This window comes from Ambystoma mexicanum, chromosome 1p, assembly GCF_040938575.1.
Source record: "Ambystoma mexicanum isolate Mex_15411 chromosome 1p, UKY_AmexF1_1, whole genome shotgun sequence".
In the NCBI taxonomy this organism is placed as follows: domain Eukaryota; kingdom Metazoa; phylum Chordata; class Amphibia; order Caudata; family Ambystomatidae; genus Ambystoma; species Ambystoma mexicanum.
The window spans coordinates 1,445,004,716-1,445,027,847 of NC_090921.1; positions in this window are offsets into that span (position 1 = coordinate 1,445,004,716).

The window sequence follows — 23,132 nt, forward strand, 5'->3', positions numbered from 1 at the left end:
AGCTCTTCAAATTTGGTGGCCGCTGTGCAAGATAACTTTAAGTAAGGGGCAAAACCATGTCTGTAATGTTTTACAAATGTCAATAAGGGCATACATGTGAAAGGTCTCAACAGGACAACATGCTCACCAATCCCAGTCAAAGGTATCTGTGTAAACCATCAAAATCCTCAGGGTTCTCTGAGCACACTTCCCCTAAGTGTGCCAAACACCCTATGGGTGCCATACACCTGCACTCTTTCCCACAGGCTTCACCCCACGGGAAGGGTCTGGGCTCTTTGAAGTCAAGTGAGGAGGGGGCGTGGCAACAGGGGAACTCCGGCGGCAGCAGCAACAGCATTTCCAAATGCCAAACGGCCGCGCTCTTTCCAGTAAATCCTGTAAATCCCATAAATCACCATCTACATTGAACAATTATACTTCTCCAATGGTGATCATGGTTTCCTTATGCACTGTTATAATAAAAAAAACATACTATATTGCAATGGTGTTGCTAGAAATGAACCATGATTCAGGTGTGTAAATGTGTAATTCTCTAGACATGTGCTGACCAGTCACATATGCTTGACCAGTTTGGTGTCTGCTAATACCTAAAGTTTTGGGATGTTTGTTGACACTTCAGATTGTTCTGTCCCTCCTTGATCTACGTGTAATCCATAGAGAGCATTTGTTGTTTTAGGTAGCAAGGGTTTTCCAGGGCGTATATAATTGTGTACACATGTATCCTATTTCAGAACTGGGAACAGACCTATCTCCCATGTTTGAAATGCTACAATCTCAGGAATCAAAATATGCATGTAATTATCATCCTGCCAGAAGCCTCTATTATGAACAACTTATGTTTGATATGTTAACTTTGGGGAGACATATGGAATGCTTAGTAAAAATCTAATCTCCATTCTTTCTATGTCTACATGCCGTGGAATCGCACTTCCCATTTTGAATGCAATTTCTTTTTATATTGGTTCCACCTCCCGCCTTGCAATTCTCGCCATCATCTTTTCGATGATGTCAGATGATATAAAATACTATGGAATACGACCTTATAGAAACTGAGATATCTCGTCTTGGATTTCTCTTAGAAAACAGTTAATATCCCTTCCATTGGATTCAATGGACCATTACATTTATACCATGTTCTAATAATGTTGATTGATTGTTCAGGGCTGAAATAGTTTTATTTACATATTGCATCAATTCAATTTGTTCAATTCTAACTTTGTCTAATCTCTTTTGTATCATTTCCAAATCCTGGCCAACTCCCTATCCTTGTTATGCAATCAACACAAGGATACTGCATTCACTGTCAATACAGTTGTCTGAGTGATTGTACCAAAAATCGTACCGCATTTGCAGAAATCCTGCCATTCCTCTTTCCCGCTTTTTCAGAACAAATACTTTTTTAATGAATGTGTTCTCTAATTTTTCTTTATCTCCTTCCCTACATACTCGAATTCACATGAATGGACTTGATTTCGGTAAAATTCCAATTTCTGTCTAATACAATGTTTGGTTCAAGTCTTTTATTTATTTTTATTCATTTTATTGGGCATTTGTAAGGCACTTATACATCAAGAACATTTTGTTTCTAAGCACCCACAGGGAAAAGGTAAGGGAACAAGGGAAAACAGCAAGCTGACCGAATATGCAAAAAACAAAAAGGCCCTGCTACTAGGCCTTGTGAACATTTGGATCATGCAAGCGCAGACAGAGCAAAGGGGCAGGGAAAGGGGGTCATTGCTAGAGGAACCATAGAGGGGTGAAGTGCCTAGGAGACAGTTGCAAGGCAACAGGTACGCTGGTTGCAAGGGCACGTAAGTGCCATTCAGTGAAAGCTAGGTGGAAGAGGTGTCACCAGCCTAAATAAGAAGTGCAGGCCTGAGTGGCAGTGTGGTGCCCAAAAAGACAAATGCGGGGGAGGGCAGATGCTGCGGACGATTGAACAGAAGGCCAGGACCCAAAATGACACAAAAGGGCCCAGGCCACCATTCACAATGACAGTGGGGATTTAGCACAGGAGGGAGAGAGGGAAGGAGGAGTAGAAGAGGGAAGTATTGAGGTGTTTGCGGAACTTGAGGAGATCTGGCTCAAGACTGAGAGAAGGGGGAAGAGTGTACCAGAGGAGGCAGCCAGTTAAAGAAAGGGAACGGCTGCCCGCTCTCTGCTTAGACAAGCATCTGACAAGCAGAGATTTGGAGTCAGAGGAATGGAGGGATCTGGAAGGATATTATTTGGTGAGAGCAAGTTGCAGATAGCGAGGCTCCCGTCCCAAGCCTTATGGATGATGCAGAGGAATTTAAAGTTGATTCTTGCAGCAACCGGGAGCCAATGGAGACATTTTATGGCAGAAGAGATACGGTCCCTGGGCTTAAAGCCAAGGATAGGTCTTGCAGCCCTATTCTGGATTAGCTGGAGAGGGCGGATGGAAGAAAAAGGTAGATTAAGGAAGAGGCTGTTTCAATAGTCCAGCCTGGAGAGTACCAGGGCTCTGGAGATATTGAGTGCCTTTGGGAAGTGAGGAAAGGGAGGATGCTCCTGAGAAGGTAGAGTTAGAAAAGGGCCTTCTTGGCAAGGTCCAATATGTGATGAATGAAAGAGAGAGATGAGTCAAATTTAACTCCCAGGTTTCTGGCCTCAGAGGAAGGAGATGGGGGAGAGCCCATCGAGGGTAACTAGAGTGAAGGGAGAAAAGAGGGAGCAGGAGTCCCGATAGGAAGAATCTCAATCTTGCTGACATTGAGACAGAGGTTGTTAGAGGTACAGCAAGACTGGATAATGGATAGGCAATCAGCCACTTCCAGCTTCCAGAGATTGTCAGAAGTGGCCAGCTCGAAAAGATACGTAGCGTGTAGAGTGTGGTGCGGCATGACGGTCTCGTGTCACTCCTGTAGGTCCTTTCCTCTAGCTGTGCTTACGTCGGTGCTGGAGGACCGTGAGCAGAAGGGGAAGGATGAAGAGCCGCATTCGCCTAGGGAAGCAGAGCTCTCCATGCCTCTCCACTCCTCATCTACATAGCATCCTCCTTCCGGACCCTTTGGGACTCCTGAGCCAGTGATTTGGACCGGGTAGGTTTTGTTGTAAGTTGTGAGCCTTGTGCTTCGTAGCTCATTTCACGTCTGTGGCGTGACATGTTTTCCACCTCTGCATGCACTTGCGAGATCGGAATCTTTGGAGCTTTGCCCCGAGCCTTGAGCTCGGGTAGGGAGGCTGGGTAGGTAGGCCGGAATAGGCCCTGGGAGGTTTCCACACGGCAGGAACACTTCCTGTGCTTTCCATTGCACACCTCATATTGTGGGGTAGCACCCTGAGCACCTTTAGAGTTGCAGAGCTTTAAACTGAAGGGCGGAGTGGCTTGCAGATTGAAGCCCGGTGTAGAGAGGGGCAGTGCTTCATTCTGTTTTTATATTGTTCTGCTGTTGTTTGGCTCTGGAGGGCAGCGGAGGCAGTACTAAGTGTTTGTGTCCAGGAAAGGAGCGCGCATAGAAGATTACCTGTGGCGGCAATTGTAAAACTTAATTTTCCTTGTTCAGCATCATAGCTGCTTCCTGAACAGCCCCCGCTCCCGCTGAACCTCGTGCCTGACCGAAAGTAAAGAAAACTTTCCTCAAGATCGGGCTAGGGATGGTCCAGTGACAATTGGGGCTTTCCCCAGAGGTGTTGCAGATTAATTAGAAGAGAACCCATCCCTTTCTACACCTCTATATTCTCTGCTTGGTCAGCGGCACTCTGTCACGGGTAAAAAGAGAGGAGGAAAAAAAACAAAAAAGGAAAAAACAAAAAAGTGCATAATAATCCATGCCAGAGTCTAGCAGCGTCCTTTGTCCTATCCAGGGCGCGCTCTCCTTGTATTTCACTGCCAGCAGGACAACAAATGAGGCTTCGCAGTACCCCTATTTTGGAAAACATGCCTGATCAGGAAGGCTCATACTTGGAGCAGGCACGGGGTGAAGGGGAAGAACTTGGGACAGTTGTTCCGAATACCCCTGCCTCAAATCTTCATCAGCCTGCCCCTACAACCATACAAGCACTCATGCATTCACATGATCATCAAACAGCTGGGGAAACTGCTCCTATTTCCCTGATACAGAAAGGATGGAAGCGGGGCGTGGAATACACCATCATGTCGAAGAAGATCCAGAGCAGAATTAACAATAATTTCTCCAGGAAAGGAAACAAAAGTGTCAACGATCTAGAAGACATAACAATCCCCGGATCGCCTTCAAGAGGGTGAAGTCAGGGCCCCCCTCTTGGAAAGGGATTGTAGAAAAAACACTGCACTCAACACTGACCTCCAAAGTGAGGCGAGCCCACCCTCAATGCAGGACCTTCCAGTCAATTCTTCTCAAGCTTGCCAAGGTGCTTCCTCTCAAGCCAGTGAAAGCACACTGCACTGGTGGCCCTAAGCTTTGTATTAAACTCCTTGGTTTCGGTATTCAAACTTCTATATTCGGAAGTTCCAACCCAAGCAGGTGTATTGCTGGGACTGTCAAACGAGATGGTTAAGAGCAAATCAGCAATGGTGGGCCTAAGTAATATCATGAACACCATTCTGATTCTTACTCTTAAGGAGACTCAAGTGGAAGGTGTGAAACAAGGGCTTGACATTGCACACATTTTCCGCTTACTTAAAGAGGGGAAAAAGGAGAATGACACTACACATGAGCTCCTAAAATATCTTTCAACGAATGTCCTGAAACCACAAACTTCCGGTCATTCACCTATCAACGAAGTCCTCGAAGGCAACCCAATATTCGATGGTACCCCATTATCCAAATCAATCCTAGAAGAATTTAGGAGATTAGCAAATGTGGTCATAGATGAGGATGTGGAGGTTATAGAAAATCTGTCGACAAGTAAGGAAAAGAACATTCAAGGCATTTCTCTTACAGATGCCACTTGGACCTCAGCTTCCTTTCAAAACTATAAGGCAAGAAGGAGGCTAAAACAGAAAAAAGGGAGTAGAGTGCGGTCCAGAACGCCACTGTCACCGCAGAAAAAAACCCAGAAGAAGACAAAAAAATAAGAAAAACCCTGATGTAAAGAACACAGGAGCAAATCTATTTCCGAAAAATGTGTCATTACCTGATGTTAATAAGTCATCGGAAAACTCCGCCTCTGTCACCTCAATCCCCGAATTGACGCAGAGTTCAAGCGAAAACCAAAATAGGCTGATTGAACCTGTCCTGGAAAAAGGGGGAGAAAAAAGGTCCAATTCAGTAAAAGCTCAGGTTCTAAGGGAATCAAGCCAAAAAGCACAAGTATCGGTTTGCAAACCGATCCAGTAAAATCTCAGCAAAAGGCCCTGAGTAAGCAATGTCATAAAATAGGCCAAGAGTGCATTAAAATAGCCCCAATATATTTGAAAGACATTGCATCAAGGGCTCAAAAAACACAGTACAGTTCTTGGATCCTCAAAAGCAGATCCAAAGATCCCTGTGAAATTGGCACCAATTTTTCTGAGACCAACTGTAAAACCTGTGTCACTTTCGGGAACAGGCATTTCCAGTCAATCTCCACATACCCGAGAGGAAGTATCATTATGGACCAGCCCAAATGAAAATGATGCCTGGAACGGCCTAGGAAAATGCAGAAACCTGGAGTCTTCAAGCGGCAGGAGCTGCATGGAGGAGCAAGATGAAAATGTGCCAATAGCGCCAGTGGAAAAGAAAGACCTGGAGGTGTCTGATTATACAATCCCAAAAGTATGGCTAAGGCTGGTCAGACACAACAACAACAATTCACTTAGTAGATCGGTGATATTGTCCCAGGTTATAAAATCCAAAACCTGTTCCTTTTTGCATCAGAGGACATCGACTATGTGAAATTCCCGCTTAAAGGGGATAAGTTCTTTGTGGAATTGGACTTCAATCGCGGAGAGATCAGCAGGCATTACTCAACAACAAAAATTATCTGGCGCGAGGCGGACTGATGGTTTACAAAACCGGAGAGGAGGGTAGTCTCGAAGTCCTCTCTAATATGAAACACTCCTGTGTGGGAGAAGGTTCCAAGAAAGATGGCAAAGCTGGAGAACCAAAAGCGACAGACATGAGCATGGTTCCAGGTTCAAGTATAAGCGGCAATCTTATAGCAAAGCGTCCAGCGATCATCTCCCAAATCATCCTAAAATTAGGAGTGGAGGAAAACTGTCATTAGGCAAAGGAGTCTGAAACTAGTATCCTGGAATACTTGTGGTCCTAGTTTTCTGAAAAGGAAAAGATTGAAAGAAGATCTGCTAGGGCAAAATGACATTCTTTTATTCCAGGGAACTTGGCTAGTCAACCCAATTGAGGGTCTCTGGGCCTCCCAGAAAGCTAAAGGGAGACCAGCGGGAGGGTTGTTAATTGCTCTCAAAAACTCTATCATTAAAACGATCACACCACTATGGAACAACGATTTGGGAATTCAAGCTTGCAAACTAGAATTGAAAATGGACACTCCACATTCTATCATGGTTATTATTAGTATAAACTGGAATTCAGCCAGTTCAAAACTCCAGCATTTTTAAAAAGCTTTGGATTCCCTTTTAACAGTGGTGAAGACTGAGTACGAGGGAGCAAATATCTTACTAGCAGGGGACTTTAACGCAGATCATATTACCACTTTCTGTGATAAGACCAGGCAAATAAAAAGGAGCTCATTGCAAAAAGGAAAATTATGGAGGGACTTCTTGACCTCTTGGGATCTCGAGATGTTACAAGAAAAGCCTGCTGCAACTGAAAAGGCAGGAGTAACCTGGCATCAAGGGAATTTAGAGTCCACCTTAGATTACATCTTTGTTTCCTCTGGACTCTTTGGTCTCTGCTCCAGCCTAATTATAAACTGGGAGGGGGGCAGCGACCATGCAAGCTTGGAACTCTCGTTGCCTGATTTACAAAAACATCGGCACATCAAGAATGCCCAAGAAATCGAGTGTCTCAAGGGAAAATTGAGAGTCGCAAAATATAAGCAAGGGGGAAAAAGGTTGAACAAATGATTAGAAGAAGTTCCGTCCTCAACTTGGAGCGATGAATCCCTTTTGGAGATATTTCGAAACTTTATTTGGTCTATACACCCACCAAGTGAAATAGGTGCCTTTGGCAAACAACAACATCTTCATCCCTTCGACGAAGAAACACAAAGGAAAAAGAGAAATCTCTGACAAACTCTGCACCATTTAAAAAATAGGCACTACAGCCCCATCACCCTTCTGCATGAATTAAAAAAAGCTAAACAGACCTACAGAAACTGGTCCAAAAGTCAAAAACATCAAAGACTACAAGAAGATGGCAAGCAAATGCTCTATTTATTAAATGCAAATAATTCCTGAAACTTCTGGGTGGCGCTTGGTCAACTAGAGTCTGGGTTTAACAGCTCCCTGTGCAACTTAGTCCCTGAACAAAAATGGTTAGAATACCTGTCAAACAACTTCAAACCAACAGGGTCCACAGATTTTAACATGCCTACGGATTCCCCCTTGTCTCCCACATGATGAACATGACATCTTGGAACTAATATTCAACTCTTCTTCATCAAAAGCTGCAGGCCCAAATGGCCTATCTTATCAGGTCCTAAAAGACAACCCAAAACTCTGGGCCAAGATTCTAAACCGTCTCTTCCAAGAAATCCTAAAGACCAGGGTTTTCCTTCCATCGTGGAAGAACGCTTTAGTAATCTCATTCTTCAAGGGGGCGATCGGGTAAGACCAACAAACTATCACCCAATCGCCCTCCTTGATATAGATAGTAAACTTTTTATGCATCTTCTATAAAGAGAACTTTCATACTGGGTGGACTCAAGGCAGATACTCTCACATCATCAAACAGTCTTTAGAAAAGGTCTCTCCACAAGTCTCAATGGGCTCATTTTGAACGTTCTCAGAGAAAAGACAAATGAGAAAGAAGGCAGCCCCCTCTATGGGGCATGGGTAGACCTATCTAAGACATTTGATCACGTGGACAGATCTCTACTCTGGTGCAAACTACATAGTTGGGGGATTCCAGCCTCCCTGTTAGCAATGCTTATCGAACGTCATAAGAATACCACCATAAAACTGAGGCTGGGTGACCAGGGACACCTGTCAGATTTAATACAGGTCTTCAAAGGGGTGAGGCAAGGATGTCTATGAGCCACCCTGTTCTTCAACCTTTTTCTCTCAGACCTAGGAGACTTCCCGTTCTCATCATCATTGGTTAGTCCAGTGATCAATGGGGGGAGAATACATTGGCTCGCCTAATCGGACGATTTAGTCCTGCTTGATAGATCGGCGATTGGTCTTCAGCACCTTGTAAATAAACTTGGGGAATATGCTACCCTAAATGGGCTTTCAATCAACCCTCTGAAATCCAAGATACTTATATTCAAACATCCAAAGAAGAAAATAGGGTACGGAAACTGGGTTTTGGATGGTAAAGCAGTCCCCCGCGTCGAAGATCTCACTTACCTGGGCTATGAAATGTTCGCCTCTCCCGCTATCAACAAGGTGATAAAGCCAAAAAGATCATTCCTCAAATGAAAAAACTGAATACACAATTTTGTAAATCCCACTTATTAAGTTCTACATGACCAAAGCAGTTCCAGTCCTTCTCTATGGCCTGGAAGCAAAATCCTTGCTATGGTACATTAACTGGAACAAACTAGAGGGTCTTTTGTGGAAAAAATCTCTGGCTCTTCCAATGTGCACCCCTCTGGTGAGCCTACGCTTCGAACTAGGTCTAGCTTCTCTTGGATGTCGAGCAGACTGGAAAATTAGAACATTATTCTGTGAAATAACGATTGCAGGTAAAACCTCTCTCTACTCCGATGTGAATGAACATCTTAAAAACTCAGGATCCCAGTTACTCCCTGGTTTAGAGAAGAAAGTCAGAGGCATCTTGCTCAGGCTCGACATGACATTAGAAACTTTAGTATCCAATCCCTTGAAAGTGAAAAAGACTCTAGAAATCAGTGAGTGGATTGACACCATTGACCGAGTTAGGAATCTTAATCCCCCTAACGATTTTGTGAAGGTGGACAAAAAGTTTGGTTATCTTCCTCGCTATCTTCAAAAGTTTCCAGTTAAGGGAATAAGAAATAACTCCTTGAGACGCAGGCTAAACCTAGCCCGCACCGGGGAAATTTTGGCTAGAAGACATCTGGCGGACCAAGCAAAAAAACTCTGTAGACAATGTGACTCTCCAAGCCAACAATCCCCAAGACACCTTCTATTGGACTGCGAAGGAACCTGGGAAACAAGACTGCTGTTGCTTAGGAGATTTGTGGCTAAGGAAGAGAGTCTAACAACAGAGTTTTCTGGGACAGGCTGATTGCCGGCCAGGAGACCATGCTGATGGGAACAATAGTAGAAGTTATGAAAAAATGCTCTATTCTATCATAAAAGGAAATTATTTGCCCCCGGAAAGAGCGTTGCCGTGCTGTGATTGGTCTCCTTTGAAGCCCCTGTGTTCTTCTTGTATTCTTTTTCTTGTATTTATTCATTTTCTCTTGCATTCTTCTTCCTTATGCTTGCCCGCTGTAGTTTTATTTTTTTGGTTTATCAACCTCAACTGTGAAAAACTTCTTTCTATTTTTGTAAAGGTTTTTCTATTTAAAACCAAAACAAATACATAATAAAAAAGATAGGCAATCAGGAATGACAGAGGAGTTCAGAAAAGATGTAGAGGGTAGCATGAAGAAGAGTTGGGTGTCGTCTGCAAAACACCAGAAGTGCAGGGAGAAGGTGGAGATAAGGTGAGCAAAACGAGCAAGATAGATGTTAAGGAGCCAGGGCGAAAGGACAGAGCCCTGGGGAATGCCACAGGTGGAGATAGCGGGGGGGGATAAAGAATCCAGGATACCCTGGGAGGGACGGTCAGTGAGGAAGGAGGTCACCAGTCCAATACCCGCTCCGAGATACCAAGGGTATAATGGAGACTTTTCATGAGGTTTGAGTGGTTAACCATGTCAAAAGCTGAGGAGAGATTGAGTAGAATGAGAGCAGCAGATGAGTTGGAATTAAGAGATGCAAGCAGTTCTTCATGGGTGTTCAGGAGAGCAGTTTCCGTGCCTCTGGATGCTCAGAATCCATATTGATAGTCATGCATTCAGTCATCAAGCTCAGTATGCTTGGTCCGTTGGGGGAAGACCAACTTCTCAAGAAGTTTCCCAAGGAAGGGAGTGAGAGAGATGGGGTCTTAGTTAGCTGGAAATGAGGGATCAGCATAAGGATTTTCTCGATGGGGAGCACAAGAGAGTGCTTGAGGGAAGAGGGTAAAGACCCTGTGGCAAGAGAGTGATTGCAGAAGTTGGCGAGTGCAGGGGCAGGGGCACCGATATTGTCCTTAATAGTTTTGGAAGGACAAGGGGAGACCTGTTTGGAAGAGACCTTCATAGAGCGTCCAAATCTAGTGACCTCATCCAGTGTTATAAGAGAGAAGAAGAAAAGGAGGAAAGAGTGGATGAGGGAGGAGGAGGGTGAACGTGTGGCAGGGGGATATGAGGAGGGGGTAGGAAGAGGAAAGAGAGCTCAGAATGTCCTGAGTTTTAGCAGCGAAGTGGGTGGCAGTGCAGATGGCCTGGAGGTATAGACGGCAGATGGATGGCTAGTTCCTTGCAGATTTTAGAGATTTCATGCATGTTGTTAAAAGCTCCAAACATGCAGCCCTTCATGTGAGCCGTCTTCTTGGAGCGAATGGGGAGACAATGTTGCCTTTGTCGAAGGCAACATGCCAGTTTATCAGAGGATGAACTTGAGGTCAGCCACTTGCTTTTCAGAGCCATTGGATAACATTTGTGCCAAGTGTTATGCTCAGAGGCAGATTTCAAGTGGATCCTCATGACAGTGGCAAGAATATTGAAACTGTGAGTGATAGCAAGAGATAGATTGTTGAGAGCAGAGTCAGTAGTTCAGTCAATATTTGTAGGAGGGGAGGGGTTAAGGTGTTAGCAAAACCAGCAACTGTCACTCATTTCATAGTATGGATGTTTGCAAATGAGGCTGGCAGAGTTGGGGGAGGTTCGTTCAGAGGGACGAGAGGTCCCAGGTGGGAGGAAAGGAGTGTGTGGTCAGACCAGGATAGCACGGTGGAGAGTGGGGTAGAGAGCAAGAGATCAGAATGCATTAAGGCATTGAGAGTGTGTCCAGCCAAGTGGGTAGGCCCGGAGGGAAGAATAGAAAGGGAAAGAGAGGTACAGAGGTCATGGAAGAGAGTAGAGGCTGTGATTGAATAGTTTAAATGGATGTTTACGTCACCCAGAAAGAGGATATTGGAGGTGGAGGTCAGGAGAGAGAAGGAGAAATTGGCCCATTCTGAAAGAAAAGATGAGATAGGGTCTGGGGGCCTCTAGATAGTAGTGATGGTCAAAGAGTCAGTTGGAGTGATTCCAAGCTTGCAGACCCGGCTTTCAAAGGAGGAGTAGGGTTGGGTGGGTATGAGGGAAGAAGGGACCCACTCAAGGAAGATCAAGGCTACTCCACCGCCAGTGCAGTTGATACAAGGCTTTAAGATGCTCTTGTAGCCATCAGGGAGAATGGAGGCAAAAGTAGTGACTGAGCTGGCATTTAACCACGCCACGATGAGAGCGAGGATGTTGAGATCAAAGTCTTCAAGGAGGAGGCAAATGTCAGAAGAATGTTTGATAGCAGAACAAGAATTAAGAGTGGCCAAGTGAAGCCGGTCACCAGCCTTACAGGTTTTATGAGGAGGGGTGCAGGGGGGTACACCCATTAGAGATGGTGAAGGAGGTGCTGAGAGAGAGGAAAGAGGAGTAGCCGGAGGAGGAAGGAAGTTGATGAGAGATGGCAAGTGCCGGTCAAAGATGAGGAGATTTGGTTGAGGACCCTGGGCCACGATAGTGTCATTGTGATAGACATTAATGATGCACCTCGAGGATGAGAAGACCACCAAGAGAACTTCCTATCTTGTACCACCATTAATGGGTGAGAAAGAGCAAGGGGAGAGGGTGTAAATCAGATTCAGAATCTATAGGTCTGGAGAGGGGACAGAAAAGAGAATGTTAATGAAAATGTGTCTGAAAGTGGCACCGATATAGGTGACAGTGAGAGATAATCCAGGATGACAAGAAAGGAGATCTTTTTTAAATGGTTTCCTTCCAGAATTAGTGAGAGATGGGGGATATGTGACAGCATAGTTGTAGGAGTATATCATAGAGATGGAGAGGAGCATAGACGGAGGTAGAGGGGGAAGTGGGACAGTATTAGAAATTGCATAGGCACAAGGCTGCTCACCAGGCTTCCGAGCAGCCAGGGATAGTGGGTAGTTAAAAAGCGCACCTAGATTTGACTTTGTACAAAGCACTAAAATAGCGCAACATGGAGGTTGTGACAATTTTAAAAGTACACCTAGATTTGACTATCCTGAGAGCACGAGTGTAGCATTTGAAAAGGTTAGGCACTGTAGGCAGCATGAGCGGGTACAAAATGAGATGCTTGTATAAATATTTTGATGTAACAATCATATGTTACTCAAGATATATCCAGAGCCATCTTCTGTTGGCCTGGGTTATTTGTCCATCTATCTAAGCAGATTTGCACGGAATTCCTTCATTGGGTCTGGATGGAACCTATCCCACACGAGACACATTTTGATCAGATATAGATTGTTGGTTGCTGAGACTGCCAATTGCAGGTTCTCTGGTAGTTTTGATGAATTGGAAAGCCTGAAACATCTACTTTTCCAATGCCTGCACTTCATGGCAAGCATATGACTTCTTTTTAAAAATAAATATTAATTCTAGCACCCAAATTCATTGTGAAGTTTTGTGGACCTTGTGTCTCAATAGCAGCTCTACATCAATAGTTTTGGTTGACATTGAGTTCAGGAAGAACTTGAATATGGAATGAAACAATTGATTTGATTTGTTTTGTATTGATGAGGCTGCTCCTTTGCTTGATGCACTTTGCACTTTATGCTTATCACTGCCTACATGACATGCCAGTATTTGGACACATTTGAATGAATGTTTCTGTTTTGAACTGAAATTGTAGTTTTAGGGTTGTTTTATTTGAGCTAAATTGCGATTGTTTCATATAATGTATATAGATAATGTTTTGGCGTGCAGAGGATTATGCTGTCCTAATCTAGGCATAGTGATCATTCTTGATCATTATGTATGTGTGGATGTAGATCTCAATTGGTTCATGGGTTGTTGTTAAAACTTAATTAGTACATTTAGTCGCCATTTTGTCTCTATATGGCTCAGTTAAATTAGTGAAAACTATGCTCATCACAACGTTTATATATATATTAAGAACACCACCCACCCATTAACGCGAAAAGTAAGATTTTAGAAAAATAAAAATTGTTGACCAGTAGAATTTATTTGGAACAATAAAATAATCCAGAAGAAAATCTAGAATCCGCACTGCATATTATAATTTAGAAAAGGGTCAATATCGCAAACGATAGTGAACCCACCAGATGGCTTTAAGGCTATTATCACACAATGGCAATTGCAATACAGGTTTTGAAGTTTTCATGTTGAAGTAAAAATGCTACTTTAATAGTGAGTACATTAAAAAGACTAATGTTATGACAAATGCCAATAAAGAAAATAAAAATAAATTTAAAAAAAAGACTATTACTTGTATTTTTATTGTGTAGTGTGGAAATAAGGTTGTCTTCATAAGTATTTAAGTTGCAGACTTAGTTATACTGGAGCAAGTTTTACATGAGCATGCATTAGGAGCCATGTGATAGTGCCTATATTCCGATATTCCTATATTCCAGCTTTGTTTTTGTTTTGTTAAATAGCATGTAGAAGCAAAATAAGGTCTGCCCAGATAGGAAGTGCCTTGTTGAAAATAATCCTATCTGCAAATTGCTTTGCTGTTTCCCTGTTTGCATTTGAAGACAGAATGTTCAGAATGCAGTCAATAACTGAACATACTGATTGGCTAAGAGGAGGCCAATAAAAATCTACACATGATAATACAAATGATTGTTCAATTTTGATCTGATTCAGCATTGCATGACCTTTTATTTATTTTTTAAAGGTCAGGCTTAAGATTACAAACACCTAAGCACTGAAGTGGAAGGGGATGGTAAAATATATGTGCCTCTCTCAATTTCATAAACTTATTACATTATATGGTGACCAGGTCATAATATAGCCTTTCAGACTGAGGGAAGGTTGCATTCTCAGGATATGTTCCCTGGTAAATACTGAAAGAAAACTGTTTGTGAAAATAAAAGCTAACCAACATGCTCACCTACTCCCAAATGTGAGAGGTCAAGGACTGCCTGGTTTTGTTGATGGTCACCACAGAGCAGACATGTATGCAGTCAACCTCATTGATTTGGCAATTAGAAAACAATTGCATATAACAATAAATAATCATAATCCTGCAAGTATATTCCGATGATTACTGAAATAGAATTCAAATGGGGCTAGTTATCTGACATAAACTGAATGTCAATACATGGCATGCATAGGATTATGATGCCATGATCTAGGCATAGTGATCATTCTTGATCCTTATGTATAAAGGGATGTTAATTTGAGGTGGATTATGGTTTGTTGGTGAAAATTCATTAGTAGATTTAATAGCCTCTTTATCTTTAAGGCTGAAATAATTTAGTGAAGACTATTCTCATCCCAAAGTTTACATACATACTAAGGATGCCCCCTATTTACATGACAAGTAATATTTTAGACAAGGACAAACTGTTGACCAACAGAATTTAATTGGAACAATAAACTAATCCAAAAGAAAATATAGAATCATCACTGCATCTAGTCGAAGGGGTGGCCTAAATCTACCGGATTTTCAGCTGCACATTTTTGAATGTTCATCAGTGGCTAGTTACATTGAGTTAGAGGACTAGTTAAGTAAGTGCATGCACTCACAGAAAGTCCAACAAAGTCTTATAGACAAAGGGAGTGGACATTTTTGTGGAATAATGGCCCACCACTAGGTTATGACCACATAACACAGCCAGGCACGCATCCTGTGTGCACGCATGCGAGCAGGTGTTCCATCAAGTGCTGTTGGCTGGGTTGGCTACAGAGCTGTCTTGGACTTGATACACTTCTATACTGCTCCTCCTGATCTTACTTAGCCTGTATTTGGACTAACTTCAAAAGGAACATATCAATCCTAAATTATAGAGTGCTGGTATATAATTATAGATACTTATAACGCCTTTTCTCCTTTATTACAGGCAAAATTACCCTTGGCTCCTCCCACTTCCCAGAAGGCACCATAAGCACGGTCACAGGAGCATTCTGCACGTGCGTGTCTGAGCAAGTGCTCCGTCAAGTGCTGTTGGCTGTGTTGGCTACAGAGCTCTCTTGGACTTACTGGACTTGGTACACTTCCATAATGCTCCTCCTGATCTTACTTGGCCCATCGTTGGACTAACTTCAAAAGGAATATATCATGCCTTAGTTATAGAGTGTTGGTATACAATTATAGATACATATAAACCCCTTTTTCATTTTTTACAGGGACAATTATCCTTGGCTCCTCCCACTTCCCAGAAGCCAACATATAACACAGCAATGCGCGCATCCTTTGGCGTGTATCTGAGCAAGTGCTCCTTAAAGTACTGTTGGCTGTGTTGGCTGCAGAGCACTCCTGAACTTAATGCACTTCGTACACTTCCATACTGCTCCTCCTGATCTTACTTGGCCTATCTTTGGAATAATTTCAGAAGGAATGTATCGCCCCTTAGTTATAGAGTGCTGGTATATAATTGAAGATACATATAACCCCTTTTTTTCCTTTTTTACAGGCAAAATTACACTTTGCTCCTCCCACTTCCAAGAAGGTGCCATATAACACAGCCACACGCATGTCCGAGCAAGTGTTCTGTCAAGTGCTGTTGGCTGTGTTGGCTACATAGCTCTCCTGGACTTACTGGACTTGGTACGCTTCCATACTGCTCCTCCTAATATTACTTGGCCTATCTTTGGACTAACTTCAAAAGAAATACATCACTCCTTAGTTATAGAGTGCTGGTATTTATTTATTTATAGATACATATAACCTCTTTTTTCCTTTTTTACAGGCAAAATTAACCTTGGCTCCTCCCACTTCTCAGAAAGCACCATATAAAACGACCATGCACGCGTCCTGCGCGTGCGTGTCTGAGCAAGTGCTCCATCAAGTGCTGGTGACTGTTGGCTACGGAGCTCTCTTGGACTTACTGGACTTGGTATGCTTCCATACTGCTCCTCCTGATCTTACTTGGCCTATCCTTGGACTGACTTCAAAAGGAATATATTGCACCTAAGTTAAAGAGTGATGGTATATAATTATAGATACATATAACCCCTTATTTCCTTTTTTACAGGCATAATTACCCTTGGCTTCTCCTACTTCCCAGAAGGGACCATATAGCACAGCAGTGCACACATCCTGAGCATGCACGTCCGAACAATCGCTCCGTAAAATGCTGTTGGCTGTGTTGGCTACAGAGCTCTCTTGGACTTACTGGACTTGGTACGCATCCATACTGCTCCTCCTGATCTTACTTAGCATATCTTTGGACTAACTTCAAAAGCAATATATCACTCCTTAGTTATAGAGTGCTGGTATATAATTATAGATACATATAACTCCCTTTTTCCTTTGTTACAGGCAAAATTACCCTTAGCTCCTCCCACTTCCCAGAAGGCACCATATAACACGGTCACATGCGCACCCTGTGCACGCGTGTCTGAGCAAATGCTCATCAAGTGCTGTTGGCTGTGTTGGCTACAGAGCTCTCTTAGACTTACTGGACTTGGGACGCTTTCATACTGCTCCTCCTGATCTTATTTGGCCTATCTTTACACTAACTCCAAAGGAATATATCACTCCTTAGTTATAGAGTATTGGTTTATAATTATAGATATATATAACCCTTTTTTCCTTTTTACAGGCAAAATGACCCTTGGCTCCTCCCACTTCCCAGAAGGCAGCATAAAATACGGCCACGTGCACAAAGTGCTCCGTCAAGTGCTTTTGGCTGTTGGCTGTCTCGCTACAGCCACAGCCGGAGCTCTCTGTTCCTCATTGCCGTGATTCCCCTACCTTGTTTCTGTATCTGTTACCAGTTAGTATGGCGCATTGCGGTATGAGCAGCATTAGCTAATGCACCTCTTGTAGTGACAACTGATCAAGGGTTTTGTCTTGTTTCATTTGAATTATACGCTGATAATGGTGTGTGATGTGATGCTGCGAATAGTAGGATCAGCAGTTGTAGCAATGTTTGTAATGGCCATGAGGTCTCAGTCTGCTGTCTAGCTTCATAGTTCTTTGCTAATCAGTTTCCTGCCTCCAGTTCTGGTAAACGGTGCACAGCGTCTATCGAGTGTTCAACCTTCACCCGTATAACGCTAACATTGTAGCATGTTGACGCATCTTTGACACAGTGGACTGCTCTTTCCGAACCATAAATTGAGCTTACCAGGGCCTGCATTGATGTTATATTGCCTTGTTTTTCTTCTGTGCTATCCATGTACATCAAAAGCTAATTGTGAGTGTACAACTGTATTCTTGTGTATTCTACCTTACAAATTTGCCCTATAAATATATGCTTGGATGTTTGATAGTTTTAGGTGTGAATTGCTCCCAAAACTGTGTGCTAATCCCATTTTGTGCTTTTCGTGTCTAACGAAATTCATTATCTTGACAAATTAGCCTGAAGAAATTGCTGTGCCGTGAACTGCAGACCTGTGGATAGTTATACCAAGGCTCAATTCTAGGGCTGGGCTCTCAGCAGCTTAGTGTGTAAGTGGTTAACTGGTATACCTATCTACCCCATATACTTTGAGGCAAAAAGTTAGGAAATTGGACTAGTCTATGCTTTAGTCGCAAATATGCATATACGATCCCATTGGTTCGCCTCTTGCAGTTGCTTACAATCAGTATTAGACCCTCACTTTGAGTCATAACAACCCATTACTCTCATTATAATCTCTGCAATTATGATTGTAATTAGCAACGCTGCACAGTGTGATGTTATGATTGATGTTTCTACACCTACATCATCAAATGATAGCCCGCAGAAAGTGTTGCACCGTGGTCGATGGATTGTTACAGTTAAGACCATTTTTAAACCTAGTTCTGGAGGGAAATCTAAACAGATGACAGCATAGTTCCCTAAAATTCAATCTAAACTACCGCCTTTAGATCAAATAGATAGTGAGTCGGCCGCTAAAGAGATAGTAGCTGAGCTCAGTGAGGCTTTGGGCTACATGAGCTCTAAACTTCTTGAAAGTGTTATGTCTTCTTCTCCTCAAGAGGGCAGTGACAAGATGGGCGATCTGCCTGATCCTGACCACAATGCCACCACCCCTACTATCAATGACCAGCCATCTAACGTTGATCTGGTAAGTGATATGAGTGATGAAGCTGAAGTTGAATATACAGGTTATACCGTGGAGATGTCTTTTTCCTCCAGCCATATAGATATTGAACTCCTCACATTTTTTTGCACCTCCTATGTGCTCTAGCCTAAATAGTAGAACATCAATTCCACACTTGACAGCCATTGATATTAAGGTATGTAACACTGTTAAGTATGGTAGTGAGCAATTCAGAGTGATTGAGAACCTGAGTGCAAAGAATAACTCGGATATCCTCAATGCAAGTAACAACAGTAAACGAAATGTTTGATGCGTTTGAGAATCTTTTGAATCATCTTTTGACCAAGTCAGAGAACATAGAGAAGAAATTAGACTTACAGTCATGATAATTGCACAAGAGCATTAATCGTGGTCGGAGGTCGGTCTGTGATCGTAGTACATCAACAGATCTTTCAGATATCAGCTGTTTGGGTACCAATGCATCGGCCCATAATAATGCCAGGCATAAGTCCTTCTCTACTCAGAGTTCAAATAATGGCAAATATCAAGTCAAAAGGAAACATACCATTAAAACAAAACAGCAAAAAACAACCTCTATTCATCATGCATTTATGTATGATAATCGTACTTCACTTCGGAAGAATTCTTGTGCAGCACATGAATCAGCTGCCCCGGTTATTATGATAGATCACACCACATTACCTTGTGACTTGGCAAATACAGTGACAGCAAAATCAAGTAGCATCCGCTTCTTCCTGTGGCACTCAACTTGTGAATTGTACTTCAAGTGTGAATGTCAAGTCTACACTTGGTAAGATAACACATGTTGACCAAGAATCTCGCCATCCTTGTACATTTTCCACTGTTATTGCTAACAAAGATACTCATAGTGGATCTTCACAAATGGTTAACACACTATATAAGAAACCAGGAATTAGGACAGTGGAAAACAATTGCAACTCTTGCCGCACAGTGGAATAACACTGCCATGTGGGAGGTAATGCGTGGAGCAAAAAAAAAGAATTGTCTCTCAACTGCATCTCTGAGGGCCAGTGGACCGATCACATTAAGTGTACCTTAGGTTCCAGAGTGGGTTTGGACAAAACTTTTCCTTTACCAAATGCGACATGTTGTTGCAAAACAAACGTGCTTGGGATTGTAGTCATAATTGAAAAGCTCAACAAGTCTTGCACAGCTGGACCAGGGTATGTCATTCTCTACTCAAACTCTCACCGGATCTCTGGGCACAAGGACTCCACATATTATTCAAAGAAAGATTCCAGTAACATGACACATGAGTCATCTGCTTGCCGTGTACAAAAAAAAGGTGAGTGGGACAACCCTGCCTACTACCGTATGCTGGCAATGCTAGATATCTCATCCAAAACATTTTCTATGGTACTGTTGGCATAGTTACGTCGTTGTATTAAGTCTAAGAACATTCTTCCAATTAATCAAATAGGTTTTCCGCCCAAAGCTAACATGATGCATAATATACTTATTCTGACTTCGGCTATCTAATACTCTTGGGAACAGCATAAATGCAATGTGTATTGCACATTTAGCGACTTCAGAGCTGCATTCAACACCGTTCTCAGAAATAAGATCTGGAGAAACCTTAGTTCATGGAAGATCCCGCCGGGACTACTAAAAACGCTAATGCTGCTCAATGTTGACACCACTGTACGCATTTGCTTAGATGGTAAGGAAAAACTCTCTGCTCCCAGAGATACGTGTTGGGGGGGTTAAGCAGGGTTGCATTGTAGCAGCAACCCTCTTTAACCTGTATCTAGCTGACATGCACATGCACTTTATGAATTTCCCTATTTGCCAGTGAAGGTTGGCACTGCAATAATAAGCTGGCTCGCATATGCAGATGATTTGTTATTGATAGACCTCACCCCTAGTGGCTTACAAAATCTGCTAAATGGCTTATCGGAATACGCTAACCTCGATGGCCTAAAAGTGAATATTCAAAAAAGTAAAGCCATGGTTTTTAGAGGACAAAAAGCCACTAAACACTATACCTGGGATATTAAAAACATCAAATTGGAACAGGTCAAAGTTTACAAATATCTGGGCCTCTTGATAGATGAAAAGTTAAAATGGGATTCCCGGGAAAGAAAAATGTATGAAGTCAGTACATGCAATAAGTTCCTTTATAGATAAGAATGTGGGCTGTTCCACACATGTGTTCCTACTGCTATACACCGCTAAAATGTTGCCATTGTTATGATATGGTTGTGAGATTTGGGGGCATAACTATCTTATTACCCTTAAAAAAATTTAAGCTTCTCTACTTAGGAAACTATTTAGAATGCCAAAGAATCTCACGATTGAGTATATATATTTGGAATTTTAATTAAAAGGTGATGTTTTTGAATGCCTGTGGAAAATGGTTATGTGCTATGTAAATTTGATGTTGATAGACAATGACACTATTATAGTTTCTTATATGCAAGCTTATCTACAGACTGAACAGTACAATACCAATGGCACTATAGGGAAATTATTAACCAGTATAGGAAATGGTCCTTTGACTATGATGGCTCACCAACTTGTGTATCTCAAAATAAGTTTAAATCTTGGTTAAAACTGAAAATGCAAGTCCATAGTCAGGAGTGCAATTTGGTTGAATTAGCAATTAAGAGGCTTAGTGGGCAGTATTGCCAATACTGGCTGACATGGACCATCCCCTTCCCCCCTCTATCTCCCTTCTTTCCCTCTTTCTTCTACCCTTCTCTGTGTTCTTTATCTTCCCCTTCTCTTCTAAATCTCCCGTCTTCCTACTATTCACTCACTACTCTCTCCCCCATTCTTTCTCCACCCCCATCCTCTCCTCTTCTTTCTCATATGTAAATTGTTCTACATGCTGATTTTCTGGTTTGACTCATGTTTACCATTATTGCTTCTACTGTTCCATGTTTAATGTATATTTTGTTGTTCATTGTAAAGCGCTTTGGATTAAGGCACTATATAAAACAATAAATACAAATATATATATATATATATATATATATATATATATATATATATATATATATATATATATATATATATATATATATGCCTACCCAAATCTATAGATTTTCAAAAATTATCTTCTGATGAAATTTAATTACTGTGAAACCTTAGAAGTTTTAGGTGTCTGACTGGGGAGATCCCATTTGGAAAGATTGTGTTGCCTGGAGACACTAGAACAGTTGCTTGTCCATTGTGAAGGTCTTACTAAATAATATGATAACACAGTGGATGTTAGTGAAATGACAGTGATATGGCCATATTTAATTAAAGGTGACAACGTACATTTGAAGTATTTTATGGTAAAATGTTATTTGAAAATAATGATGATTTTTAAATGCCTATCTGTGTAGTTGTATCTCTTTGTTTTTAAGAGAACCTTTGTCAGATTTTCATTTCTGAGTGAGATTGGAAATCCATGGTTGATACAATGTGAAATCTGACAAGTTGGACCTCTTTTAAGATGGAAATGTGAAATGTGTTTTTGTATGTATGTATTTTTGTGTTGTATATACAAAGCTGTTGGTTATAAGTATATTACTAATAAATGAAATTAAATGTTACTTTAATAGTAAGCAAAATTAAATAGAAATCCTAGTTAGTAAATTGCATGAGCATTTATGTTGTAGTATTTAAATAAGGTTGTCTTCATAAGTATTTATATTGTAAACTTGATTAGAATGGAGCCGGTTTAAAATGAGCATGCTTTAGGAGTCATGTAATAGTAAACAATTCCTACAAAAGAAAGTGAAAGAATGATCCTATATTTCAGCTTTGTCTCTCTGTTTTGTTAAATAGCATGTAGAAGCAAAATAAGCTTTGTCCACTTGTCTTGTTGAAAGAAATCTTGCATGGAAATTGTATTGCTGTTTCCCTGTTTGCATTTGAAGACAGTTTGCCGGTCCAGAAACAAGGGTGCCGGTAAGCTCACCGGCACCCTTGTTTCTGTACCGACAAACTACATATTTGCCTGCCTTTGCCGCTTTGCCCGACAAGTCTGAACCTGCCTGGCGCAACGGCCATGGTAGGCAAACACTTCACGGAAGCATCGGCACCGTTAGCAACAGTGCCGGTGCTTCTATGTGCCCACTCCCATAGATTGCTATAGGTCTCTTTGGGAATGGGGACTTCAAATTTACTGGCACCTTATTTCCTGGTTCAGCTGGACTTGTAATGAGCCGGTGGCACCGGGAAGTAAGGCTCCGGTAAATTATTATGAGTCCAGCGGCAACCCACCAGTAGCACCGGCAGGGATACCGCCAGACTCGTAATGAAGCCCATAGTGTTGAGAATTCAGTCAATACCAGTAGTTGTTGACTGCACTCTGAACATTCTGATTGGATGAGACGAGGCCAATAATGTTCTCCAATCGGTAATACAAATTACTGATCAATTTCGATCTGATGCACCTTTCCACGAGTATATTTTATTTTTTAAAGGTGGTGCTTAAAATGACATACACATAGGCACTGAAGTGGAATGGGATGATCAAGTATATGCGCCTCTCTCAAAACCATGTAGTTTTTACATTATATTGTGACCAGGTAATACTATTTCCTTATAGACTGAGGTAGGGGTTGTTATCGTGCGAGAATTACCCACCACCAAGTTATGTCCTGAAGCGAAGCAATAATGACCCCTCCCAAGGTCCATAAGGCTGTTAGCACATAATGAAAGTAGCAATATATGTTTTGGAGGTTCGGTGATAAATAAATGTTATTTCAAGATTGAGTACAGTACAAAGACAAGCTGAGTTAGCAAATTAAATATGGTTTTATTTTGTAGAAGTGAAATAACTTGGTTGTCTTCATTAATGAAGCATTTTAATTGCAACTTGGTTCAAC